Below are 12,086 nucleotides of genomic sequence, written 5' to 3' on the forward strand. Positions count from 1 at the left end.
TCCTTCCCTTAAAAAAAACATTCCAACTAATAATATTTAGTATTTTAATATTTACCCAAGCCTTAAGCCACTCTTCCTCTTTTACCTGATTTTTAGTTTTTGACTGCCTGTCGTTCCCAGTGGCATCTCACCAAGCTCTGCACGCAGTACATGCCCTCCACTCACACCAACAGCTCACCGTGCCCACGCCTTTGGGTTGGTTTCTGCTGCATACATTTGTACAAGGCTCGTACCTCCAGCAGCACACAACGCTCCTCAATCCAGAAACACTTCCGAAACTCACCCTTCTGTGCTGTCTCAGATCGCCATCAATACGTCTAGCTGAAACGTGGAAATACCCAGATTTCATTTCAGATTTACAAGTGTTTGAAAGTTTGAAACTCCACTGGAGGCACCCGGTGCCTTTTATTTTTTTCTCCTCTTTTTCGTTAGCACATTCAATGAGTTGAATGCATTTTTCAAAAAAGTCAGCATGATGAAACACAGAAGAGCAACTTGGGAGCTTTGGGACAGCTTAGCGAAAGTGGATTACAGCTAGCTGTGTAATTTCCCAGCACGATGTGAAGCTGTGCAAATGAGCAGTTCCTTACTTCTTGCAGCACCCAGCAGAGGGCAGCTGGTCCCTTCCCATCAGTGACCGCCCTGCGCCGAGGATGCAGAAAATGCCCCTCGCCAAAGAGACTGCCAGACGCCCACCTACAGGGTCACTGGGAAGAAGCTGGCAACTTAAATCCCCTTTTATTGCTCAGTATCCACCTGCAGCTACAGCCTAACCCGTTTACATAACAAACTGCTCATCTCTGGCCGTTTCACGGGCTTGCGAGTACAACCAAGCAAGAGCTACAGACGCAGTTAGCCATGAGATAAGTATCCAGCTGTGATACACAGACTGTTCACAACTGCAAAAATTAGCTGCCGAGACATCTCTCAGGTATCTGTTTCAGCAAGACTTCTGTGGGGCGGGCACGAGGGATATACACACTTCCCTGCTCCATAACCTTTAGCAAGAGGAGCTCACGTAACCGATGTACAACCCCATTAGAGCAGTTTTATTAGGTAACTGACATATTTTACAAGCAAATAAAACCTGCGGTTAGGTGACACAGCACGCGTGTGGTGAGGGCAAAGGGAATCAACACTTGAAACGAGGAGTCTACTTCAGGAGGCGTTTGCATTTCTCAGCGACGTCCTCTATGCTGCGACCTGTGCTACAACATGGGGAAAGCAAACCCACCAAGAGGGACGTCTCCATCCACCTCACTCAAGTCACCTCTGATGCTCGCAGCTCACTAGGTTTTGCCTGCGTTAACCCATCTGCGCACATACACAGCATTGAGCATCCCGATAACAGCGTTATTGAGAAAGTCCTTTATGTGAAAAATACAGAGATGTTTTACTAATCCATTGGGTCGAAACTGCCCTCCTAGGTCTTTCCTTTTTGCGTGCCGGGGGCATTCTGCCACAGTCAGCACCACAGAGCACACACCCTCTCCTTGAGTCAGTATTTCTTCTGTAATTTCAAATCCAACCGTCTCACACTCAGTTTGACAAAATCTTTTGTGCAAAAAACTCAAGTAAATATTTGTATACAAATTCCAAAGAGAAATAACTCCCTTTTTAAAAAAACAAGGCACCTGCATATCTGCAAATACCTGTGGCACTACTGACGCCCAGACGCTGCCAGGGCTGGGGGAGAAAAGGACAGCGCATGCCTCCATGGATGAGTCGGGACACTGACTGCGGCTTCAAGCAGCCTTGGAAAGCATGCCAAGACAGTCTGGATATTCACATCGAGCCAACAAAATCTTAGCTTCAGTACTGAGAATAAAACCCCACTGCAGTAGGGTACCTCTGGCTACCTTACCCTGAAAAGCAAAGAGCTGAGCCAACCCTCTGAGGCACGTTTCCTCCTGAATCAGCGTGCTGAGAAAAACGAAACAGCTCGAACCTTAGATTATGCCTTCAGCTACCACTTACTGATGACTTGTGTTCCCCTCGCCCCCATATAAAAGCCAAAAAGACTAGTGAGTCAGTGTTAGCACTAACAGGAGCGATGAAGGGGGGAAAAAGCCCCCTCCTCTTTTTATTATTCCTAGTACACCATGATAAGCTATCATATATGCTTTCACACTAAAAAAAACACCTTCAAACATGTCAAATCTTATCACCTTACCAATATATAAATTTATAAGATCCCTATAGCATTAAATAATTCAGCAAGCACTGTCATTCTTTCCAAAAAAAAAAAAGAAAGAAATGTAGCTGTTTGTTGCAGCTGTGTCTCATGTACATGAGAGATTTCTCAAGGGTTTTATGGCAAATGAGCAAGCTGAGGATTCTGCCAAAGGTTGTATTTGTCACTTTTGGGCGGGTGGAAGGAGACCCATCTCTAGATTACCTCATCATTACTTATGAATCACAGAGAATGCTGGATGTCAATAAAACACATTAACGCTACACAGCATCTAAACCAGTATGCAGGAAAACAACGTTACGTGCATTTCCCTGACGCTTTTCTATTCATTTTGTAAATAAGGGGAGATTCCAAAATACATTTTTGTCAATTTTCCAGGGCTTGAGCAAGAATAACAAGATTAAAAATGCTAAACTCTCGCTATCTGTGAAGTGTGAATCTTCACTGCCACGAGCTCCTGTCGCATACCCTACCCATCTGTTTTAATTCTCTCGTTGCTGTTGGAAAGCACCCTTTTGTCCTGCCCTTGGGCAGAAAATCATCTTGGGGGAAACCTGGAGGTCACTTGTCTGTGCCTTCCTACCATCTGCACCCCGTGCCAACCGCCTGGGGCTCCCCGAACTTCCCTGTCTGCCTTCCCCAGGTACCTCTGCTGCCCTACACGGCCAGGCAGCTTTTTTCCCTTTAGCAGCTTCATTAATAATGTACCCGCTGCAGGAGACAAGGCCCTTTGCAGACAAAGAAAACGGGCTAGCAACACTGCAGCGGGACTGATAACGTCGTGCCGGGAACGCGAAGCTGAGGAAAAACAGATTATGAGTTGGGTACACAGCAAGTGGTCCAAATACAAAGCAGGAAGATGCGATGATTCAATCGGTGCTATACAGCAGGAGAATAAGGACCAGCAACCAGACCTGAAAGAGAGACGTGCATTTAGCTTGTGACAGGCGTCGGGATAAAATATATTGACAGTGTGTGTTTTCTGAAGCTAATTACTGTAATATAATTTACCACTTTGAACGCCTTAATGCTAGGAACCTGAAAGATTCTCAAAGAGCAGATTGCTTTGTGTTGTTATTTTGACAGTAAGTCTGTTATATTATTATTTATAACCAATTAAAGAGCACTAATTACTGTTTTTACTGCTTTGTTAAGTTCTGGAAAATAACGGATAAAGGAATGAGAACAAATGCACCAAAATAAGCTATGGAGAGGGAAGCAGCAGCCTTGATTATTTAATTAGGTTGGCTGAGAGGTTCTTAGAAACTGCCAGAAATGACAGACCAGGGAAAGGGAAAACGCGACACCTCCGTTGTGACTAGAAACTACAGACAATATAAATGTTTAGTTTTTAATTACATGGATGTGGAGGATTGCTACAGGCTACGACCTGCAGATCCCACTAGATCTGCTGTACTAAGTAGAGTTGGACTGAGTTATTACATGCATGAGAGACCATCAAGAAAACCTGCAGGAAGTGTTTTTGCTTCAGCAGATGGTACATTTCCCTCCGAGCAGTGACCAAATGCCCACGCACAGCGTTAGTACGAGCTGCACCCTTGAGTCAAATATCTTGTTTTAAGGCACAAATGATAAAGACCTGTAATGAAGCTTTTACAGTAGTATGTTCATATAGGCATACAAGCAAATCCTCCAAGGGGAAACATCCTTAGCCCCTACTCCATCCTATCCGGCTCTTTCAGTTCTTGCAGATGAAACTGCAAGCCAAGAAGGCCTCTTCTGTAGGAAACGGCTTGCTGCAGAAGAGCAACGTTGCGTAAAGCTGGCAAACAAAAATTAAACCGAATGTATGATTTGGTTATTTGACAAAGCATGCAAGTTGGAGCATAATATCCTCTAAAAGTTAGTCCTCTCTCAGCCTATTTGGCCAAGTGTCAGGCCCAGAGAATGAACTTGGGGGTTTGGTATTTGAGACCATTAACCTCTTTTTAAAAAGATTCACGGCACTTTTAATTAAGACCATCTGCAGCAGTTGCCAGGTAACTCGAAGAATGAACACGGCCAACATGCAGTGGTCTGGCAGCATCGACTGCCCGTTTTTGTTCTTTGTATATAAGGGTACTGTGCATAGCGTTAAACAGATGCACACTGTCAGAATGGGAAATAACAGGGAGATAACCGCTGCAAATTAGTCCGTGATAGTTTCTTTTCTCATCTGTTTTTCTACGAGATGTATTGTTTCTGCATTAAACTAGCTCAGGAAAAGTAAAATTGAATAGAAATCGTACGGGGAACTCCTTGGCAGTAGATAAGCGCGCGAGCTGATATTGATTGCATTGGTTTGCAAAGCCCATTAACATCAAATGAATGCAACTGACCTTGAGAGCCTGCGGGAGCCACAGGAAGGAGTCGCACCAAGTGTAGGATTAGGTAAGCGCTGCATCTCAGCTCAGCAAACACGGAGACAATTTGATAATTATATTTCTTTTACTTCACAGCACACTGCGAGAAGGCATTTGCTCTGTGTTATGCACGACAAAGCCTGTGATTCCTTCTAGTTTTACTCACAGCAGTTTCTATTTCAACGACCAAATGCTGCTTCATGCAATACACCCCTCAGAACAGAATACCTGGAAAAGGAATATATTTATGTTTATTATGCTTTAAAGATTATGTCTTTCTATTTCCTGAAATTACTGCAAGAGGAGGGAAAAAAGAGAAAATCCTCTAATCCATATGTGAGTTTGGGTCACCTACTCTTGCCTCCACCTTTTAAATCCATAAATAAGGATTTCTAACACAAAGAAAAAGAGGTGACTGCTGCAGTAAGGTCTTAAAGCAGGGAAACTGTGGCTTACCTCATTTCTGAAGTTCATTTCACAGCTGAATTCCTTTTTATTATTAAGTTTTCATTTGGCCATATCTGAAGTTATTTAGATCCATATAAATCTGGGGGCCTGATTGCCACTGCAGCTCTCGAACCACTCAGCTGTGAGAGATCTGCAGCCATCCCCTGCCTCAGCTCGTCCATCCTAATCCTACTCTTCAATTAAAAAAATGTTTTCAAAACCATACCGTGCAGTTTCTCATAGGCAACATGAAGCCAACCTTTTGGTGACTTACTGAGTGTTTCTGTGATTAATAAGTATGATGGCTTGTTAATTAGTTTGCTAATCACTTTCCACATCTATCATCACGGTTTCAAAAAGCTAGTAATTTATTGGACCAAATCAAGTCAGGCAATGTTCATTTGCTTCCGTGACAAAGTCCACTGATTTCAGGATTTTTTTTTTACATCCTTAATTCTACCCTAAGAAAAACAGCTCTTTGCAAGGACATAAACTGGAGAGGCCTAATGTCAGTGGAGAAACTGTTCAACCAAGATAAAAAGAATAATTTCACATGAAGCTTCAAGATGAGGAATTTTTGTTTTGTTTTATCATTACTATATTAGAGCAAGAGTCATAATTCTGTGTAGGCAGAAACCATTCTAAGAATGACTCGAGCCCCACAGTTTACGTAAAATGGCTAGGAATTGTCTTTTGTGAGCCCTGAGCCGCATATATATATATTTTATTTTTTTTTTATATAAGGGTTGCCTTCTCAAACAAGCTAACCAGATGACTTTCAGGAGACTGCCCAAATGAGCAAGACTGTGTGGTCTAATACAGTAAACATGGTGCTTAAGTAAGATACCAGGTGGCTTGCAGCTCAAATCAATGATAGCGTCCAATTATTAGAAAATAAAATGACCCACTGAAGAAAATGGCTCCCATGGGCACCACAGCTCAGGCGCACATCTTTTCTTCTGGCATGATCTGCATTTTAAGTCCCTACAATTGCTACCACGAACCTGTCATCCTGTTCCTGCTCAAGAACAGATGATACTTCTCTGCTGAAAGCACCTACGAATTCGTGAGTATGCATATTTGTTATGATTTCACCATCTCAAACAAATGGCCAAGCTACAGGTTTCATAAATTACTTTCATTTTACAGCATGTCTGCTTTATAATTTAATCAACAAATATGAAAAATGATGAAACCCCCCTCAGGTTCCCTGTACCAGCTGAAATTCTCACAGATACAATAAATACATCGGGTGCTTAAACACCCAGGATATTTAGGCAACTGTACAGTACAGACACATTTCACAGCTCGTCCCTCTGTTCTCCAAGTACGTCATCCTTAAGTGGTACGGTTCTCTCTTGCTTCCATGGCTATGAAACCCCTCTTTATTGCAGCGACATTATATGAAATGCTTCCAAGTTTCATGTGCATATGTGACAAAGGGAAGGGCAGTTGCTCAAGCATGAAATTTTCCAGGCCATTTATCTGCGAGTTGAGGAACGCGTGCCAAGGTGCAGCGTGAATAAATGAGAAGTGCCTTAAAGCCCTTTGCAGAAATTTTAAAACGTGGTAGATGTTGATTGAGAACCAGATGAGAAATAACAAAAGGACGACAAAACAGACAAACCACCAGCACACAGCAGCCACAGGCCACAATTTCCCTGCCCTTTGATATTCCCGAGCTAAGGAACGCAGTGTCACACCCACACCTTTTGGAGAGCACTCGCAGGAGAGCTCTTCCCCCGTCAGTGCACACGCACTGGCTACCCAGATTTCCTGGTACAGAATGAAAGAACAGAGTTGGAATTTGCTATAAAAAGGGAAGGAAAGCAGTCCTCTTCCTGATGTTAGAACAGATACTCAATCAGTAGAGAGAGAGGGATCCCCTTGCTATGTGACAGAGCAGCGAGGCCATGTCCATAGTAAGTCCCAGTGCCCCAGCTCTACAGGAGACTGGCACTGTGACACAGCCTCTGGAGGGGTCATTCTTACTGCTTTAACAACGTTGTCTGATTCCTTGCGTAGTTTAGGAAACAGTACTGCAATGAGGCCGGACTTTCTGAAGAGGCAGAGTTCCGCTGATCTTCTTTACTCAAGAGCACATCAGCTCCTGTTGCATTTTATGGCAGCGAACACAATTCAATGATACAAACAAGTCTTATCTCAGAACCACTGCCACTGCCGCTGGGAATGAGTTAACTACAAGAACAAATTAAACATTAATCATTTAAGTGATTTAAATTTAAGTTGTTCATGCTGTTTCATTGCTCATTTTAGCATTAACATATGAAGCCGCTCAAAGCCACTAAAGCATATGCAGCAATGAGGCAATGAGATTAAAACAAGTCCGCAGTATTTCTGCTCTTCCCACTCAGCTACAGAAGTTGTAAAGCAACTGAAATGTAGCCCTGCACGTTGAGGATATCTGCACATAGGGCTTCAGGCACCTGGATGCAGTTACGGGGTTTGTGAACTTGGTGGTGGAAAACAAGCTTAGCATGGCACACATTTTGGAAGAAAGACATTTTCTTTGTGAGCACACATACAGCCAACCTGCTCCACACTTGTTCCAGGTCTTGGATCAGACTATCTCTCATAGGTCTTTCAGGAAGTATTTCTATTTCAGAATATTTCAGAAAAAAGCCTGCTTCCAACCTTATTCTACACCCCTCAACCATCATGAGCCAACACACTTCTGCTCAACTATTATACTTAGAGTCAGTAGATTGGGTAAGTGTATTATAATAACCAAATACATAACTTTCCTTCTCCCTCATGGTTCCTCACTGCAGGTTCCAGTACTACAGTCTTCCCTCCAGGGATCTGAAAACGTTTTGTAATGGGGAATTTAACTTCAAAGTGCCTCTATGAATGAGATGCGGCACTCGGTATTTTTCCCCACTGCATATACAATGAAGCCATAGCAAAGGAAGATTACATCAAAGGTCAGACACCAGTTCGTTGATGCAGCTGAAAGAGTCCTACATGTTCCTCTTGCCTCAAGTGAGGAAAGAATTACCAAGTAATTCCTGTTAAGTATTAAGTATATTCAGGTAAACGAATCTGATCCCTACAGGATTTCCAAGCCTTAAACTACTTCGAGGTACAGATAGCTTTTGACTGGAATAATTTCTTCCAACAGAAGGGGAGGCATTTGAATCTAAGGAAAAGAAAAAAAAAATAATTTTCTACTTCTGCTCTTACAGAAGGCATACTGAGGTGCTCTCTCCCCTTTTCACAGCAAGAGGGATTGATGTTTCAATCAAGTGCCTGGCATCTCTGGGGGATCAAAAGGGACAGCAAAGAAACTTCCAGTGGCATAAGGCATCCTGTTTTCACTGCGGTCAACTTTCTTCCAGGGGTATTCCAGTCCTACATATTGCAGGTGATGAGAAGCTGCTAACCCTTATGAAAGGAGGTGGGTCCAATAGAAGAGACCGAAATTTCAGGGCTCAGATACACACCTACCTAGCAGTCCAGGCATACTCCAACTTACTTAGCAGTGATCAGTGTTTCTCGTTAAGTGCTCTGATCCCCATGAATTTTCTGTTTATTTGTTCTTTTTATTTCTCTTCTCCCCTCAATGGAAGAATGGTCCACAAACTACCGTTTCCCAGAAGCGAACTATTGAAATGTTTCCTTCCTCTTTCCTGGAGTTTAAAAACAAATAAATTAAGAAGAAAAATCGATAGTAACAGATGCCATAAAGCACCAATAACCCACTGCCGATGTTCCACCGCAAGGTCATGCCACGAGGGATTCCTGAACTCGTGACCTCACTTCGCTCACTTAATGAACAACCACATATGAGCAGGAGAGAGTCATTTGTTATTATTTTACAATAAGCAGAGATGCTAATTCTTCAAACTGTAGTAATGTGCGCTTGTTTGCATAGCCACAACACCGCATTTTAAATGTCAATAGGGAATGAAACTGTTTGTGAACCAGACACCGTGATCAAAGTAGTCAGCTGAAACCGCCGAACCATGGTTTATTAATAAAGAATAAAGAGAATGCAAATAAACTCATTATAAATTAGGGTTTGTAAGAGCTAAATTCCCAAAGTAAAAGTTTAAGCAATGTTCAAGTGATTATCTGTATAATTAGGAACATATAGCCAAATACAAACAACCCGATAGCCGACCCCAGCACAGCTAGCGTTTAGATACAGACCGCCCACACGGGTAATTTACTGGCACCAGAGGAGTCGGGTGGCACATGCTGAGCCTAAAAATACAAAACATCCAAGGCAAGTTTAGTCATTTCTGAAGACAAAGGTTCAATTCCATATTCTACATGAAAAACATTAACGGAGACCACTTGCCATACCGCCCTTGAACAAGCAACAACTTCTTTCCCGTGGGCTCTTCAAGGATCCCACACGGGGGTGCAATGAAGTCCCTTTTTCAGCTGTAGCACTTCTCTTTCTGTCCTTTTTAATACAATGCAATGATTTGCTCTGCATTCTCTTATTCTACTTCTGTTCAAAAACTGAGTACAGTATTCCGAATTCATAGAAAAGCTGTTTCCAGAAGCAGCAAGAATATTTAAATTACGGTATTACTGTTAGATAAAATGGGGAAGAAAATCTCAGAAGTTGCTAAAGATGTACACCTAGGGGATGCAGGCAGTGCATGGGGTCGCAAGATCACACAGCTGTGTTGTCTATCTGTAGGCCAAAGTTTACATCTACAAGGGCACTGCAGAAGTGATTTACATTACAGATCACAACAACTCCAATTTTTGCATCTTTAAGCTGTAAAATTAACCAGGCCAGTTTTTTGATTGCTGGAAGACTATTAAAACCCAATGAGGCCTTCCTCCATTTCTGTGTAATCCAGACTGCCAGTTTAGTCAAAGTCTTCATTAGGTGCCTAGTTTCGTAGGATGAATCCCTCCAATTTAAGCAGCATTAACTAGTGATTAACAAAGGAGCTACATGAATTTAGAGCAGCAGCAGATCTCTCTCAATAGTCACTGAAGCATAATACTTACAGAGAAAGCATTCATAGAAGCACAGAATATCCCGAGTTGGAAGGGACCCATAAGGATCATCGAGTCCAACTCCTGGCACCACACAGGTCTGTCCAAAATTTTAGACCATGTGACTACAAGAACAGTCCATACGCTTCTTAAATTCAGACAGGCTTGGTGCAGTGACTACTTCCCTGGGGAGCCTGTTCCAGTGTGCGACCACCCTCTCGGTGAAGAACCTCTTCCTGATGTCCAGCCTAAACCTCCCCTGCCTCAGCTTGACACCATTCGCTCGGGTCCTATCACTGGTGATTATGGAGAATAGGTCACCTGCCCCTCCACTCCCCCTCGTGAGGAAGTTGTAGACTGCGATGAGGTCCCCCCTCAGCCTCCTCTTCTCCAGGCTGAACAGGCCCAGTGACCTCAGCCGCTCCTCATCTGTCTTCCCCTCTAGGCCCTTCACCATCTTCATCGCCCTCCTCTGGACACTCTCCAACAGTTTCACGGCCTTTTTGTACTGTGGTGCCCAGCACTGCACACAGTACTCGAGGTGAGGCCACACCAGCACAGAGCAGAACGGGACAATCCCTTCCCTCAACCGACTAGCAATGCCGTGCCATTGCCGATGCCACTATGACTGGTCTTAACGAAATTAAGTACTATGTAAACTGGGAAAAATTACTGGGAAAATTTAATACCAGCAAGCCAATGCAAGTGGTAAAAATGTTTTAAATACATTCACTTTCAGTGGGATTTGTGGAATAATGGGAAAGATATAGGGATAAGAAAATGAAACTTCCCTTAACATGAAGAATGTTGCTTTTCCCAGCTGTGTAAAATGGCATCAGCATAAACTTCTCACTTCCCCTTGGCCTTTTTGATTTTTAATCAGGTTGTTTTAACTTTTACTGTCTTATACAAGATGTGAAACTGAGCACATGGTTGCTATTAAGGAGATTAATATAGATCTAAAGATATATATCTGTGCCTTCTTTTTGACTATGTCAGAGTAAATTAATCAAAAAATGGGTTTATCCTTTTGAAACAGCACTTTGACACTTAAAGGTTCTATCATTTGTTGCATATTCCAAAGATGAAAGCTACTTCAAATCATGTTCTCCAAGTCACACTAGATACCAAAAGGCTTTTAGGCAAAGTTCACAGTGATGTTTACAACCTATTAAAGTTCTCATCTTTGGGGTTCCATGTGTTTCTCTTTGTTCCTCTTTTTACATTAAAAATAAATAATGAAAATAGAACTTGCATGATCAGTTCTATGAGTTGCTGAAGTAAATGCTAGCAGTCAGAAGCTTCCAAGAAAATCCTTAGTATTCACTTCTTTCTTCTTATTATTACTTGAAACTGAGATAGTTATACTTCACATCATTCTACTGGGATTCTCTTGAAGCAAGCAAAGACAATACATAACTGACCGTGAAGAACTGCAGAAGGACCTCAAGATGCTAAGTGACTGAGTGATAAAGTGGCAGATAAATTGGTTAGAAAGTGAGGCATGAGGAAATGAGAAACACAAAGATATATGTTGAACTGGCCATCCACTACTGTGATACATGAATGGGATTCTAGATTTGTAATAGTAAAATGTAAGCTTAGTGCTCAGTAACACAAAATTATTATAAATTATTAAGACAAATCAAAGTTGAAAGCCAAAATATAATTACAATAACTGTGTAAACCAGTATATGTGCTTCTTGAGTCCTCCATGTCAAGAAGTTAGAAATGGAAAGAGAGAAGGTTATCAAGCTGATCAAAGGCATGGTTTGTGTCTTCTTTATGAAGGGTCCCAGGCAAGAAAAAATAAGACTGATGAGGGAGAGAGGAACAGCAGACGTCTGTAGAATTGTGAGGATCATGGAAAACGTGAACAAGGAACAACAGCTCTCACCTTATCTAAAACAAGAAGTAATTGCTTTGCACAGTATGTGGTCAAAATGAGAGGTTCGCCACAGGATATTTTGGATAGTAAAAGCTAAGTAAGGTACACAGAGGGTAAAAACAAGGAACATCATGTTAAAAAGTTGAAATCAGGTTTGGGTAGTTCACCTGATAGAATCATAGAATGGCTTGGGTTGGAAGGGACCTTATAG

At 42.2% G+C, this 12,086-nt stretch overlaps 1 protein-coding gene across 6 annotated transcripts in view; it reads right to left on the reverse strand.

Moving 5' to 3' along the window:
- NAV2 (neuron navigator 2) overlaps positions 1–12,086 on the reverse strand; it is a 425,654-nt gene that overhangs the window by 316,829 nt on the left and 96,739 nt on the right. For 3 of the 6 annotated variants that reach the window (XM_083840308.1, XM_083840307.1, XM_083840311.1), the window contains one exon: positions 4,534–4,785. The exons of the other annotated variants lie outside the window; for them this stretch is intronic. The gene's annotated coding sequence lies outside the window, so the exon portion shown is untranslated. The remainder of the gene's footprint in view (positions 1–4,533; positions 4,786–12,086) is intronic. 6 annotated transcript variants of the gene reach the window in all.

This window comes from Anser anser, assembly GCF_964211835.1.
Source record: "Anser anser genome assembly, chromosome: 5".
Lineage (NCBI taxonomy): Eukaryota > Metazoa > Chordata > Aves > Anseriformes > Anatidae > Anser > Anser anser.